A 14,690-nucleotide genomic window follows, 5' to 3' on the forward strand; every position below is an offset into this window, starting at 1 on the left:
GGCGCCCCGCTGCCCCCGCCAGCCCCGACTCTCTGCTCCTGGCGGGTCACCTCCTCTCCGCCTCCTCTACCTTCCTCTCCCTCCTCCCCTGTCCTCCTCCGACAAATCCGCCCCGGGGCTGGGACAGGCACCGGCACCTCTCGGGCTCTCCTCGGTTGCTGGTTGGAGGCGGAGGCCAGGCGACAGCGGCGGCAGCGGCGTCGGCTGTCCGTGCTCTGCACCGTAGAACCGGTGGGGCCGGGTTGGGTGGTAGGGGTGGTGTTTGGTATCGAGGATTTTCAGATTGACAGGACATGTGCTTCTTACACCGCCATCGTCTCTTCCCTCACATCTCACTTTTGGCACGTGGAGACTCCTGAATTGTCGTCCAGGACAAGCGCTTGCGAGAATGGTCGAGGGGCACGAGAGGCAGAACATCCCTCTGGGCTCAGTACCCTCCCGGCTCAACCTCTCCTGGCCTTTCCCGTGGAACATCCCTGCTAGCAGTAGGAGCACTTTTGCTAGGGACAAAGACAACTTGTGGTTTTGTCGGGGGCTGTGGCACCAGTGCCACGGGGAGGCAGTGCGTGGGAGAAACACCTTCCCCTGAGAAAACTCGGACGTGGCATAACCCCTCGCACTTGCTTTGGGATTCATGGAGATGCAGTCTCAGGAAGCGAGTTCTACTGCGTCCCTCGTCCAACTCTTCTTGCTCAGAGGACCAGGGAACAGCCTCTCACACCTGAACTGGATGTACTGGAATCTGCACATTTGCAGCAGCTTGAGGGGCACTCAGAGGCACATTCAAAAATTTCATTCTCTTTCCCATCTCTGTCACCTCCGTAGGACATAAATGACCACCAAAACAGGGTGTGATCTATTGCCATGTGCACTGGAAAACCCAGGTCATCTCCTCAGGGCATTCACCACAGACCTGCCATGCGCTCTTGGCACTCACAATAGAACCACAACTTCCAGCACTGGCTTCTCACCCGGCACACAGAGATTCTTTTGCCTTCCTTGGAGAGACCGGAAGAACTAGACAAGGTGTATCTGTTTGCATTGCACAGACAAGTCTTGAGCACACACCTGCTGTTGGTGTGGGGAGATGACCCTGAGCAAGAACAATTGCCATCAACCTCCTGGGGAGACCTTGAAGTTATGTGGGACAAAGAGTGTCTCGGTGTCACATTGCATTTACGGTTCTAAATCCTGGCAAAGCCCATGCGTGCAGCTCTGGGATGTGCTTCTCTTGGACAGAGCTCCGCGTTTCCATCTCTCAGGCGGTGGGGCATCTCAGATAGTGGCAGAGCAGGTGGCACCCCACAAGGGCTTAGGTGCATCCAGGTTCCTGGGTGGCAGCAGAAACCCCAGGAGATACTGCCCCTGCTGCCATGAACTGTCTGTGTCTGTGTGCAAGCGAAGGACTCGTGTGTCTGAAAACCCTCCTGTGACTGAGCAGTGAGCCCCCGCCAGGGCACCACTGACTCTTGGCCAACTGGCCATCCACCAGGACCCCAGAGGCCATTTCCAGCACTGCTATGCAGAATATCATTCCCAGTCTGTCCGGACATTCGGGGTTGCCCCATCACAGGGACAGAATCTGGCACTTCCCCTTGTTGAACTTCCTCTGGTTGAGGATTGCCCAAACCTCTGATTTCAGGTCTCTCTGCGGGGCCTCCGTCTTCCATGAGGCCCTGGAGTGTTACAATGGCCCCTTGATTGCTTGGGAATGTGCAGTGTTCTGTGTCCCATGTGTTCCATGAGGCCCCATATTGTCACAATGGCACTGAAATGAGAGAGGATCTCCATCCTTAATGGCTTCGTAAATCACAAGTTTTTCTTAGATAAAAATCCTAATCAACAAAGGGGTTTGCTTTCTTGGCATGGTAGCAGTCTTTTCTTTTCTTTAAAGACTACAATTAGTTGTAGGAGAGAGAATGTAGATGATACATGGAAACTAATAGAGAGTGTATCATATGCCCATCTTCAAGAAATTAGCTTACAGGCCTCAGAAAACTTGTTTAATAAGAGATTGTTCTGTTAAGAAGAAAGTCAATTCTACATTGTTTAAGCAAATGGGAAGTTCTAAGACACGTCTTAGCTGGTCCTAAAGCATTTAGTTTAGGGGTTAGGGGTCGGATAGATCAATCAGAGATGCTACGAGGCCTGCTAAGGGAGAAGACCACTCTGTGAAAATGACTGCCCCTCCCAAAAGAAATGGACGCTAGATGGCAGTCTTGCTCCACGAATAAAATCCAAGAGGCTATTTGACCCTAAAATCAGAAGAGAATTTTGGACTGCTTGTGAAGGGGAGGGTCTTTCAAGTATCACTGTATTTATACTCCGAAATTTATACTGATTCTTTGATTCATGCATGGCAGAGTACCCCCATGAATCCCCAGCTGGCATATTAAAGAAATGTTCGATCCAATGGTTTCTGGTCATGGGGTTTAATTCTTTTGTTTTATCCCTTTGATTCCTATCCCTTTGATTCCATGAAGTTCCAAAGATATCCCACGGTTTGTTTAATTCCATGAGGTCCCGCACATCCCAATGATGTCCCTTAAGTCCCTGGTTTCTGTAGTTTCCCAGGGAACATTTGCTTCTATGATGCAGGGTAGTGCCACGACGGCCACTTGATTCCGTGAGTTCCCCCAGTCTCCCAGCAGTCCTTTGGTTCCATGAGACCCTGCAATGTTGCAGTGGGTTGACCTTACCTGGATGCAAGGTGCCCACCAAGCTGCTCTATTGTTGCCCTTCCCAGCCAGACAGAAGAGACAGAATAAGATGGAAAATTATTTCTACCTTGAGATCAGGCACTTTACTAAAGCAAAAGCCAAAGTTTGCGCATGCATAAGTGAAGAGGAAAAAAAAAGATTTTCTCTCTACTTACTGTCAGCAGCGATACCTGGCCACTTCATGGGAAGCAGGGCTTCACCACACAGAGAAGCCGCTCAGAAGGCATGTATTGTAAAAAAATGGATTTCCCCCCTTTCCTGTTCCTTTCCTGAGCTCTTGTAGCTGAGTTGACGCCATATATTCTGCAATGTCCCTTTGGTCCATTTGGCTCAACTGACCTGTCTGTATCGCCTCCCATGATCTTGCCCCCGATTCAGGGGACGAAGCTGACAATGCAGATGCTGCACCAACCCTGCTCAGCAGTTGCCAAAGCACTGGTGTGATTAACCCCTTTGTAGCTCCCAATGCAAAGCACAGCACTGTGACGCCTGCAGTGAGAAAATGAACTCCAGCTCAGACAGACCCAACACATGTGGGATTCTGAAATGTCTCAGGGTTCCTTTGGTTCCACGATGCCCCTCTCAGACCTGGCAGTAGAAAAATAAATCCAAAAATTGAGAAGAAATCATCTTAAAGTCATGCTAAGCCTGTCTTCTACAGTCCAGAATCTATATATGTGTGACTGCAGATACTTGGGATGAGGGTAGATGCTCAGAGGAATTCATGGGTTTGATCTAGGAAACCTGTCCCAAAGTTTTCACTGCCTTTTCCTCCTTGGACATTTCCTGATGCCCGGAGGAAGCTCATGTCCAACAGCAGCTCCATCCCCCACTTCCTCCTCCTGGCTGCAGCTCTTGCACTTCTGCTTCTTCCTGGGCATCTCCCTGGCTGCCCTCCTGGGCAACGGCCTCATCCTCAGTGCCGTAGCCTGCCACCCCCACCTGCACACCCCCCAGGGACTTCTTCCTGCTCCACCTCTCCCTCACACACCTGGGCTGCATCTGCACCACTCTCCCCAAAGCCATGGCCAATTCCCTCTGGAACACCAGGGGCATGTCCTACTCAGGATGAGCTGCACAGGTGTTTTTTGCTTTTCTTCTTGATCACAGCGGAGTTGCCCTTCTCACCATCATGTCCTATGACCGCTACGTGGCCATCTGCAAAGCCCTTCACTACAGCAGAGCTGGTGCCCACGTGGCAGCAGCTGCCTGGGCCACTGGGAAGCGGGGCTGGCCCTGGGGCTGCAGGAGCTGCCGCCTGAGTTGATGATCTTCTGAGCAGTCCAGACATGCAGTCACTGTCCCTGTCCTCTATTGCCTCCCTTTCTTGCTGCAGGACCAGAAACGACTGTGCTGCTCTGCTGGGCTGGGGCGGGGCAGGGAGATGGGGGGACCAGGGAGGGGCTGGTCTGGGCAGTTCCAGTGACTAGAAAACCCCAATGTTCATCTGAAGTGTAGGAGTGGGCAGGGTGGGAGCATTACAGGACTGAGGTGGCTCCAGGTTCTGGGAGTGGTAGCAGGAGCCCAGGGAGACACTGCCCCTGCTGCAATGAACTGCCTGTGTGTGTGCCAGGGAAGGACTTGTGTCTCTGAACACCCCCGGGTGTGCATCAGTCCAGCTCAGGGTTGGACACCTCTCAGAGCCCTGACACATTTCTCTGTGTGACTCCAGGAAAACCCCCGCTGTGCCAGGGAGTTACCAGATCCTTTGCTGTCACCCTCCTGGTGTCCTGTGTAAATGATGAAACTAGAAAAGGTGATCATCATACCCTGGTAATTTTCTAAGAGGAGAAATGTCACTGCTGGAAAGAAGTGTCACTGCTGGAAAGAAGTGTCACTGAAGAGGGGAGAAGAGGGAACATCATTGTTTCCTTCAGTCTGTTCCACAGCAGGTTCCCCTGGAGCGCCAGGGACACCTGTGGGGAACCCAGAGGGGCAGAGAAAGGGCTGCCTTTGGCTCTTGCTGTGCTGCTCAACTGGGCCGGGCTCCTGGCACACAGGGAAATCCTGGCAAGCGGGCAGCACTGCAGAGAGACAGCTCTGCCCAGGAGCAGCTCCTCTGCACGGCCCAGCAGGGCCGAGGGCACTGCCTGTAGGCACGAGAGAAGAGAAGAAAGGCAAAGGGAGGTTAAAGGCAGCAGAAAGATGGGAGGTGTTCAGCTGAGACCCAACTTGGGGACACAACTTCACACTCCTCTGCAGAGTGAGTCTACAGGTGCAGGGCAATGTCGCTTGTGTTCCTGGAGGAATCTCCTAAAGCTACCCCATCCCACAGCCTTGCACATCTGTCAGGACTCTCCCAGTTTCTCTGTTGCGCCGGAGGAGGATGTTCTCCAGGGTAGGCCTTCCCTGCAGCACCGTCAGAGGGACAGCGCAGGTGGGCTCCTTCTCCCAGGGATGGCTGCTGGGTGGGAATGTGGGGGTGAAGCCAGGGATGCCCGGGGCTGTCCTGCAGAGCAGGGTCCCTGTGCTCCGGGGTTCTTTGTGCCAGGGCAGGGACTTTGCTGCCTGCTGGGGTCAGGTCTCATCCTGCCTGGGGAGTTGCCCACCCCTCTGCAGGGAGAAGCTGTCGGTGGGTGGTGAGAACCCCAGCAGGAGCCAGGCAGGTTCTTCCTGCCGTTGGATGAGGTGTGTGTGTGGTCAGGGCTGTGGGAGGTCAGGGCTGCTCCCAGATCTAGATCACACCAGCACATTTCCAAGAGCACTGTCAAATGGGAAGGACAAAGCACAATTATTAGGAAGGAATGGAGCTTTTCTCAGTCAGTGTTTTCAGTTTCCTACTCCTGAGGAATCTGGGGGTTGAGAAATGGAAAAGGAGCTCCCATGTTGGACAAGTCACTGAGACTCCTGAGTTGTAACTTGGAATGAACAAGTGCTTCTGTAAGCAACTTCCGAAAGTGCTTTCGGCCTCTGCTCTGCTTTTGACAGAAGCAGCATCACTTCTGCTGGACCCATCTGTTTTTTCTTGATCTGCCCTTTTCCACCTGCAAAAAGAAAAGTTCCCCAGTCAGTGCGTTGCAAACAGGCAGGTTTCTCTCAGGCCACAGTGAGTGCACAGACATTCGGATGGAGTGGTGACAGGGAAGTCATGAATGGATTTCTGATGTTGAGTCTACTGTTTTGAAATCAGAAAATGTGGTGTTGAAGTCATCGTTGAGAGGGAAACAGGAGAAAAATCGGATAAACTTGTTGCTAAAAATGAGCTGCTTCAAACTGAGGTTGACCACCTTCAAAGTCTTGTTAAAATTTGGATGATTATGAAACAGTCAACTCACGGATTACCCCCATCAATACTAGACAATGCCTGCAGTATAAAGGCATAAAGCCCTCCCAGCCCCTCCAGGAACCCTCAAATCCCATCCCGGTCCCACAGGACACTCCCAACTTCCCCTTAAACCCTCCGAGGCCCCCAGACTGCCTTCCAGACCCACAAAAACCCACAAGATGCCCCCAAACCCCCTCCCAGTTACCTCCAGCCCTCCCAGGACCTTTCAAACCCTCTCCTAGTTGCCCCCTTCCCCTTGAGTATGCCCCCAAACTCTCTCCCAGTTCCTTCCCACATCCCCGACGACTCCCCAAAACCCCTCACAGCTGCCCCAATCTCCCCAACCTCCCTCCCAAACCCCCAAACTCCCCCAAACACCTTCCCAGTTACCCCCACGACCTCCAAGCCCTTCTCAGCCTCCCCATTCCTTCCCAAAGCCCCTCCCAGTTGCCGGCCCGTCCCCCAGGCTCGGGTGAGGAGGTGCCCCAGGTTGACGGGCCCGCCCAGACAGGGGCGGTTCCAGCAGCATGTCAGGAGCCACCCCCTGCCCTGAAAGCTCCCGCTCGCCCTGGAGCCACCTCAGCTGCCCCTGCAGGGGAGAAATCCAGGCCGGAGCAGAGCAGGGGGCAGGGCCAGGCTGGGACCTCAATGGACGGGGGCACTGGGAGAGCAGGGGAGAGACTGCGATGGGCTGAGGGGGCACTGGGGGAGAGGGGAGACACTGGGATGGGCTGAGGGGGCACTGGGAGGGAGAGGGGAAAGTTTTTTGCCCCTTTCCTGGGCACTTGAACACCCTCTGCACCCCCGTTCCCGGCCGTGCCGGCTGTCCTTCCCCCCCAAGCCATGAACAGGTTTTGGGGCTCCCTCGTGGGCCGCAGCCAATAGAACGGCTCTGCTGGAATGACGTCATTGCCAAATTCTGCTGGGCCCCTGTCCTTGTGCCGGTGAGTCACCCAATAGACCGTCGAAACTTCCGCGGGGGCTGCCGGGAGCGGGGCGGTGATGGCGGGGGAGGGGAGGATCGGGATTGAACCCGATTGGTCCCGATCGATCCCGGCCCCAGGGTCTCCCCCCGCCGCGCTGTTTTTCACGTGCGGCCCCAACGAGGCCATGGTGGTGTGGGGTGAGTTCAGGGGGTCCGGGGGCTCCTGGTGACCCCTCCGAATCTCCCCCAAGACTCTCGGGAACTGCCCAGATCCCCCCAAGAATGCTGGGGACCCTCCGCCTTTCCCCCTCGTCCCCCAAATCTCCTGTGCATCCCCTTAACCCTTGAAAATCTCCTGGGACCACCTCAGACCCCCAGACTCCCTCCTGGGGACCCCCAAACACTCTTCAGGACTCCGGGGTCCTTCCCGACCCCCTCCTAGAGTCTTTTGGGTGTCACCCACCCTTTACGGCGGATTCCTCCGTCCATTTTTCCACCCCGGACTGCTGGGGGTCCACCCCCCCAAGAAACTACTGGGAACTCCCCAGTGTCCCACCACGAGATTCCTGGGTCCCTCCCCCCCAACCCCCTGTGGGTGCCCCCATCCTTTCTTCCCCTCGAAAATATTCTTGGGGGTCCCCCAATGTCTCCTCCAGCCCCCATCCTGCCAGGGATGGATTTGGGGGGATCTCCTTCCCCTTCCCTCTGGCCCGAAGGCAAATGCCCTCCCTGTCCTTCTTCCTTCGCCCCCAGGCAGAAAAGAGAAGAGAAACAGCCAGTTGGCCCTGGCAGGTGTGGGTGTGTGCAGGCTGTGGTTGAGTGGTTGAGAAGGGAGAGGAGGGGGCTGGTGTTTGGGCCAAGTCCAGCAGGTGATGTCTTTTGTATCTGGCAGTCCTTGGTCAGCTCCACGACCATCCAGTTGTCAGTGTTCATGACATACCCATCAGCCCTTCTCTTCTTGGCTCCTACACTTGCCAACCCTAAGCTGCTCCTAAGTTCTCTTGCTGTCAGTTCATAAAGAGGTCTTGTCAAGTGTTACTGATTTAGAAACTAAAGCCTGACATCTTGTCTTTGCCAAAGATGTGTGTGAAAGGGCAGTGCTGTTGCAAAGCAGTGTTGAGCTTCACATTGGGTGACTTGGCAGCTTCCTCTGCATCACCCATGCACCCTGGGTTTCTTTGAAAAGTACTTTTCACTCCAAATGTGACACCACATTAGCCTGTAGGACATCCTGTCCCCAAATGGATAACTGTAAATATTAATAATAAAAAAGTGACCCCCTCCATTATTCAAGAAAAGCTTGTATCTCTGTACTAAAAGCATCCAAGGGTCACGTCCCCCAGTTTTCTATCTGACAAGGGTTTGGAGGGGCTGCTTTGTGCAGGGAACCCTTTGGGGGCCCCTTGCACATGGGTAGGGTTGCACTCTGGGGGTGTGGGGCTTTGGTTCTTTGGTTGCCAGGGGCCACTGTGAGTCACTGAGCCGGGGTGGGGACAATGGGCAGGGCTGGCTGGGACAGGCTGTGGCACCTGTGACATAAAATGGAAGTGTCCGCGTGGGGCAGCTCTGCAGGGCCCATCAGGGGATGCTGCCCAGTGCAGCCTGTGCTGTGGGGAGCACGCACACAGGGAGAGGCTGGGCCGGACGAGGGCCAGGGCAGCAAGGCCGCCCCAGGGAGTGGGTTCTGCCCCTGCCTGCAGGGCCCAGCCCCTGGCAGGAGTGCCTTGGGCAGGGCCCGGTGCTGCTGCTGGGGCAGGGGGTGAGGCCTTGCCGCCTGCCAGCTGCCTGGGCCCCTGTCCTTGCTGCGCCACATCCCCGAGGCTCCATCCCCGCTCCCCCAGCGCCAGCTCCCTCCTTCCCAGCCCCAACCAAGCCCTTCTCTGTGTCCTCCTGCAGGCCATGGCTTTCACAACATTCCTTTTGGTGCTTGTGCAAAGCATCATCCAGTCCCTGCAGGCGGTCGGGGAGGGGTTGCACAAGACTCAGTGAGCTTGGAGGTCTTTTCCAAGCTGAAGGACTCTTGGATTCTGTGATTGTGTGCTGGATTCAGCTGGGTCCGTGTTAGCAGCATTAGTTTGCTCCCAAAGTTTCCTCGCTGTCAGCTCTTGTGGCCTAAGGCTTGAGCTCCTTTAACTCCTTGTGCTGAGCTACTGATGGGAAAGGAGAGGCCTCTGCGAGCAGATTCCTGGTGTTCCCTGTAGAACAGTGAGGGAGAAGGTGTAGTCAAGTGGGAAGAGGAGTACTGTTTGTGTGTGGCCTCCTATGTGGCCTTGGCGCCTTTGAGGGGCTTGAAGGAGAAAAGAGCTTTGTTAAAGTGAGAAGTGAAATAGTGTGTTGGCTGTTCTCTCTGCAGGGAGAAGCTGTCGGTGGGGGAGGGGTCACAGAGTGGGGGAGAGGCCGTAAAGTGGGGGAGGGGCCCCAGAGTGGGAGAGGGGTCACAGAATGGGGGAGGGGTCACAGAGTGGGGGAGGAGCCACAGAGTGGGGGAGGGGCCATAAAGTGGGGGAAGGGTCTGAGAGTGGGGGAGGGGCCATAAAGTGGATGAGGGGCCATAGAGTGGGGGAGGAGTCAGAGAGTGGGGGAGGGGCCATGAAGTGGGAGAGGGGTCACAGAGTGGGGTAGGGGCTACAGAATGGGGTAGGGGCCACAGAATGGGGAAGGGGCCATAAAGTGTGGGAGGGGCCATGGGGTGGGGGAGGGGTCACAGCCTGGACTCGGGGGGTCAGGGCAGTGACCTCGGGGAGGGGGAGGGGTCAGGGCATGGGGTAGGGGTCTCACCTGATCCCGGGGCTATCGGGGCCATGGCGGGGCCGAACCTGGTGGGGACACCCAAGTTTTTCCCAAATTTCCCCTCATTTTTCCCAGTTTTTCATCCATTTCTCCCAAATTTCCCACTCTTTCCCCAATTTTCCCCCCATTTCCCCCATTTTTCCCAAATTTCCCCATTTTTCTCAATTTTTCCCCATTTTTTTTCCAAATTCCTTCCATTGTTCCCAAATTTCCCCCATTTTTTCCCATTTTCCCCAAATTTCCCCCCATTTTTCCCAACTTTCCCCAATTTTTCATCCAATTTTACCCAAATTCCCCCTTTTTTTCTCAATTCACCCCATTTTTCCCAAATTTCCCCATTTTCCCCAAATTCCGCCATTTTTTCCCAATTTTTTCCTAAATTTCCCCTAATTTTTCCCAATTATCCCCCATTTTTCCTGATTTTTCACCCGTTTTCCCCAAATTTCTTACTTTTTTCCCAGTTTTCCCTCCATTTCCCCTCAAAATCCCCCATTTCCCCAAATTTCTGACTTTTTCCCCAAAATTTCCCCCGTTTTTCCACATTTTCCCAGATTTTCCCCCAGTTTTCCTAAATTTCCCCCCATTTTTCCCCATTTTTATCAATTTTCCCCAAATTTCCCACTTTTTTCTCAAATTTTCCCCCATTTTTCCCAATTTTTCATTCGTGTTCACCAAATTTCCCACTTTTTTCCCCAATTTTTCCCCATTTTCCCCAAAATTCCTGTTTTTTTCCCCCCATTTTTTCCCACTGGGGAAATTTGGGAAATTTGGAAAACTGGGGACCCAAAAATCCAAGAAAATGTGGGGAAATGGGGGAAAAATGTGGGGAAAATCTGGAGAAAAATCTGTGAAAATGTGGGAAAAATGGGGGGAAAATCAGGAAAATGGTGAAAAATCTGGGAAAATGTGGGAAAATGGGGAAATTGCGGAAAATTCTGGGAAAAATGTGAGAAAAATCTGGGGAAATGGGGAAAAATGGGGGAAAATGTGGGAAATTCTGGGGAAAATGGGGAAAAATATGGGAAAATATGGAAAAATGAGGAAAAAAAGGGGGAAAATGGGGAAAAATGTGTGAAAATCTGGGAAAATGTGGGAAAAATGGGGGAAAATCTGGGAAAATGGGGGGAAATCGAGAAAAAATCCGGGAAAATGGGGAAAAAATTGGGAAAAAACTGGGAAATTCTGGGGAAAATGGGAGAAAATCTGGGAAAAATGTGGAAAAAATGGGGGGGAAAGGGGAAAAAATGGGAAAAATCTGGGAAAATAGGGAAAAAATGGGGGGAAAATAATATCTGGGAAAATCTGGAAATATGGGGAAAAAAATCTGAGAAAAATGGGGAAAAATCTGGGAAAAATGGGGGAAAATGAGGAAAAATCTGGGAAAATGTGGAAAAAATGTGGGAAAAATCATGGAAAATGGGGGGAAATTGGGAAAAAATCCGGGGAAATGTGGGAAAAAAAGGGGGGAAATCCGGGAAAATGGGGAAAATAATCGGGAAAAAATCTGGGAAAAAATGGGAAAAATGAGGAAAAATCTGGGGAAATAGGGAGAAAATCTGGGAAAATGTGGGAAAAAATTTGGGAAAATGTGGGAAAATGGGGAAAAATCCGAGAAAATGGGGGCGAAATGGGGAAAAATCTGGGGAAAATGGGGAAAAATCTGGGAAAATGTGAAAAAATTGGGAAAAACTGTGGGAAAATGGGGGAAATGAGGAGAAATCCGTGAAAATGGGGGAAAATGAGGAAAAATGTGTGAAAATGGGAAAAAAAATCCGGAAAAATGGGGAAAATCGGGAAAAATCAAGAAAAATGGGGGAAAATGTGGGAAAATGTGGGAAAATGTGGGAAAATCTGGAAGAAAATCTGGAGAAAAATCTGAGAAAATGTGGGAAAAATGGGAAAAAATGTGGGAAAAATGTGGGAAAATGTGGGAAATTCTGGGAAAAGTGGAGGAAAAATCTGGGAAAAATCCGGGAAAATGGGGAAAAAATAGGGAAAAATCTGGGAAAATCTGGGAGAAATCTGGGAAAATGGGGACAAACTGGGGGGGAAATGCTGGAAATTCTGGGAAAAATGGGGGGAAATGGAGAAAAATGGGAAAAAATCCCAGAAAATGGGGAAAAATGGGGAAAGATTTAAAAAAATGGGGAAAGATTTAAAAAAATGGGAAAAAATCTTGGGAAAATCTGGGAAAAATGGGAAAAATCTGGGAAAATCTGGGAAAAATGAGGAAAAATCTGGGAAAATGTGGAAAAAATGGGAGAAAATCCAGGAAATGGGGAAAAATGGGGAAAGATAAAAAAAATTTTGGAAAAATGGGGAAAATATGGGAAATTCTGGGAAAAATCCAGGAAAATGGGGGAAGAAATCTGGGCAAATCTGGGAAAAATGTGAGAAAAAATCGGGGAAAATGTGGAAAAAATGGGAAAAAAAATCTGGGAAAATCTGGAGAAAAATGTGTGAAAATCTGGGAAAATGTGGGAAAAATGTGAAAAAAATGGGGAAAAATCTGGGAAAATGGGGGGAAAATCTGGGAAAATCTGGACAAAATGGGGAAAAATCTGGGAAAATGGGGGAAAAATGGGAAAAAATCTGGGAAAATGTAGGAAAATTGGGAAAAATCTGGAAAATGGGGGGGAAATGGGTAAAAATTCAGGAAAATGTGGAAAAATGGGGGAAAATCTGGGAAAAATGTGGAAAATGGGGGGAAATGTGGAAAAATGGGGAAAAATGTGGAAAAATGTGGAAAAACTGGGTTAAACTGGGAGGAACTGGGAGAAACTGGGCCAGAGGGAAAGGGATGTTGCCATGGAAATGTGAGCCAGCCCCTCCCCCACCCGGCCCAGGGCCCACGGGGGGGGGAACTGGGTTAAACTGGGACATACTGGGAGGCACTGGGGGGGACACTGGGAGTTACTGGGAGCTACTGGAAGCTACTGGGGGGGTCACTGGGGTTACTGGGATGGACACTGGGGTTACTGGGAGCTACTGGGGGGGTCACTGGGGTTACTGGGAGTTACTGGGAGCTACTGGGGGGCTTACTGGGAGTTACTGGGAGCTACTGGGGTGGACACTGGGGTTACTGGGAGTTACTGGGATGGACACTAGGATTCCTGGGAGTTACTGGGAGCTACTGGGATAGACACTGGGGTTACTGGGAGCTACTAGGAGCTACTGGGGGGGCCACTGGAGATACCGGAGGCATTACTGGGGTTGCTGGGAGCTACTGGGGCCACTGGGAGCGGCCCATCCCCCTCCCTCCCCAAGGTCACCCCAAGGACACGGAGGGGGGGGAGGGGGGGAAGCCCTGCCCCCTCCCAGTCCCTCCCAGTCCCTCCCAGTTCCCTCCCAGTCCCTCTCAGTAATTGAACTGGTCACACTGGGAGCGGTTCCAGGTCCCCCCTCCAGTTTGGGCCCCCGGGGCTATTTTTGGGACCCGGTGATGTCACTGGGGGGAGGGGCCTCGAGGGGGCAGCCCCTCCCCTCTCCCTTCCCAGTACAGACCAGTAAGGGACCAGTAACGGCCCCAGTGGGGGGGGAGGGGAAGGAGGGAACACTGAGGGTGGGGATGGAGCAGGATGGTCCTTGAGTGTGGGGGAAGGGCAGGAGGTTCCCTGAGGGTGGGGGAAGGGCAGGACCGTCCCTGAGGGTGGGGGAGGGGTAGGCGGGTCCCTGAGGGTGGGGGAGGGGCAGGAGGGACCCCGAGGTGGGGGGAGGGGCAGGAGGGTCCTGAGGGTTGGGGAGGGGCAGGGAGGGACCCCGAAAGTGAAGGAGGGGCCCTGAGGGTCCCTGAGGGTGGGGGAAGGGTAGGAAGTTCCCCGAGGGTGGGGGAGGGGCAGGAGAGTCTCTGAGGTTGGGGGAGGGGTCCTGAGGGCCCCTGAAGGTGGGGGAGGGGCAGGGAGGGCTCCTGAGAGTGGGGGAGGGGTAGCAGGTTCACTGGGGGGAGGGGAAGGAAGGGACCCTGAGGGTGGGGGAGGGACAGGAGGGACCCTGAGGGTTGGGGAGGTGCAGGAAGGGGGGGGAGGGGCTTTGGGGGGGCCCTTAAAGGTGGGGGGAGGGGCTGAAAGTGGGTCCATCATTGGGAGGGGACACGCCCACCCAAAACCCAGTAAGTCCCAGTTGAGCTCCCAGTTCAGGGAGGGGGAGAGGATGCAAAAGACACGCCCACTTGCAGAGGCTATGGCCACCTTGGGATGGGGCACGCCCACCAGGGAGAGACCACGCCCACCTAAAGAAGGGACACGCCCACCCCCAAACCACTAAGTCCCAGCTGAGTTCTGCCTTAACTGGTCCTTACTGGTCCCACCACCCCATTCCGCGTTCCAGTGACCCGTACTGGTCCATACTGGTTTATACTGGTCTATCCTGGTTTATACTGGTCTGTACTGGTCTGACCTTGATGGAGATGCTGAAGTGCCCCCAACGCCCTTAACTGGTCCTTCCTGGTCCCACCACCCCATTCCGTGTTCCTGTGACCCGTACTGGTTTATATTGGTCTATACTGGTCCATACTGGTTTATACTAATCTATACGGGTCTATACTGGTCTGTACTGGTCTGACGTTGACGGAGATGCTGAAGTGCCCCCAACCCCCTTAACTGGTCCTTACTGGTCCCACCGCCCCATTCCCCGTTCCAGTCACCTGTAGTGGTCCATACTGGTTTATACTGGTTTATACTGGCCCATACCGGTCTATACGGGTCTATACTGGTTTATACTGACCTGACCTTGATGGAGATGCTGAAGTGCCCCCAACCCCCTTAACTGGTTCTTACTGGTCCCACCACCCCATTCCGTGTTCCAGTGACCCGTACTGGTTTATACTGGTTTATACTGCTCTACCCTGGTTTATACTGGTCTGTACTGGTCTGACCTTGATGGAGATGCTGAAGTGCCCCCAACCCCCTTAACTGGTCCTTACTGGTCCCACTGCCCCATTCCCCATTCCAATGACCCGTATCGGTCTGTACTGGTTTATACTGGTCTATAC

At 53.1% G+C, this 14,690-nt stretch overlaps 1 long non-coding RNA gene across 1 annotated transcript; it reads right to left on the reverse strand.

Annotated features, from left to right (window-relative positions):
- Nucleotides 1–2,462: 2,462 nt before the first annotated feature.
- Nucleotides 2,463–3,127, reverse strand: LOC115307357. The gene is made up of 2 exons (XR_003915690.1): nt 3,060–3,127; nt 2,463–2,671 (listed from the first exon to the last, which is right to left on the reverse strand). It is a non-coding gene; the product is annotated as an uncharacterized LOC115307357 (long non-coding RNA).
- Nucleotides 3,128–14,690: the final 11,563 nt, after the last annotated feature.

The sequence above is a fragment of the Manacus vitellinus genome, unplaced genomic scaffold (genome assembly GCF_001715985.3).
Source record: "Manacus vitellinus isolate BGI_N305 unplaced genomic scaffold, ASM171598v3 ctg7180002434590_pilon, whole genome shotgun sequence".
Lineage (NCBI taxonomy): Eukaryota > Metazoa > Chordata > Aves > Passeriformes > Pipridae > Manacus > Manacus vitellinus.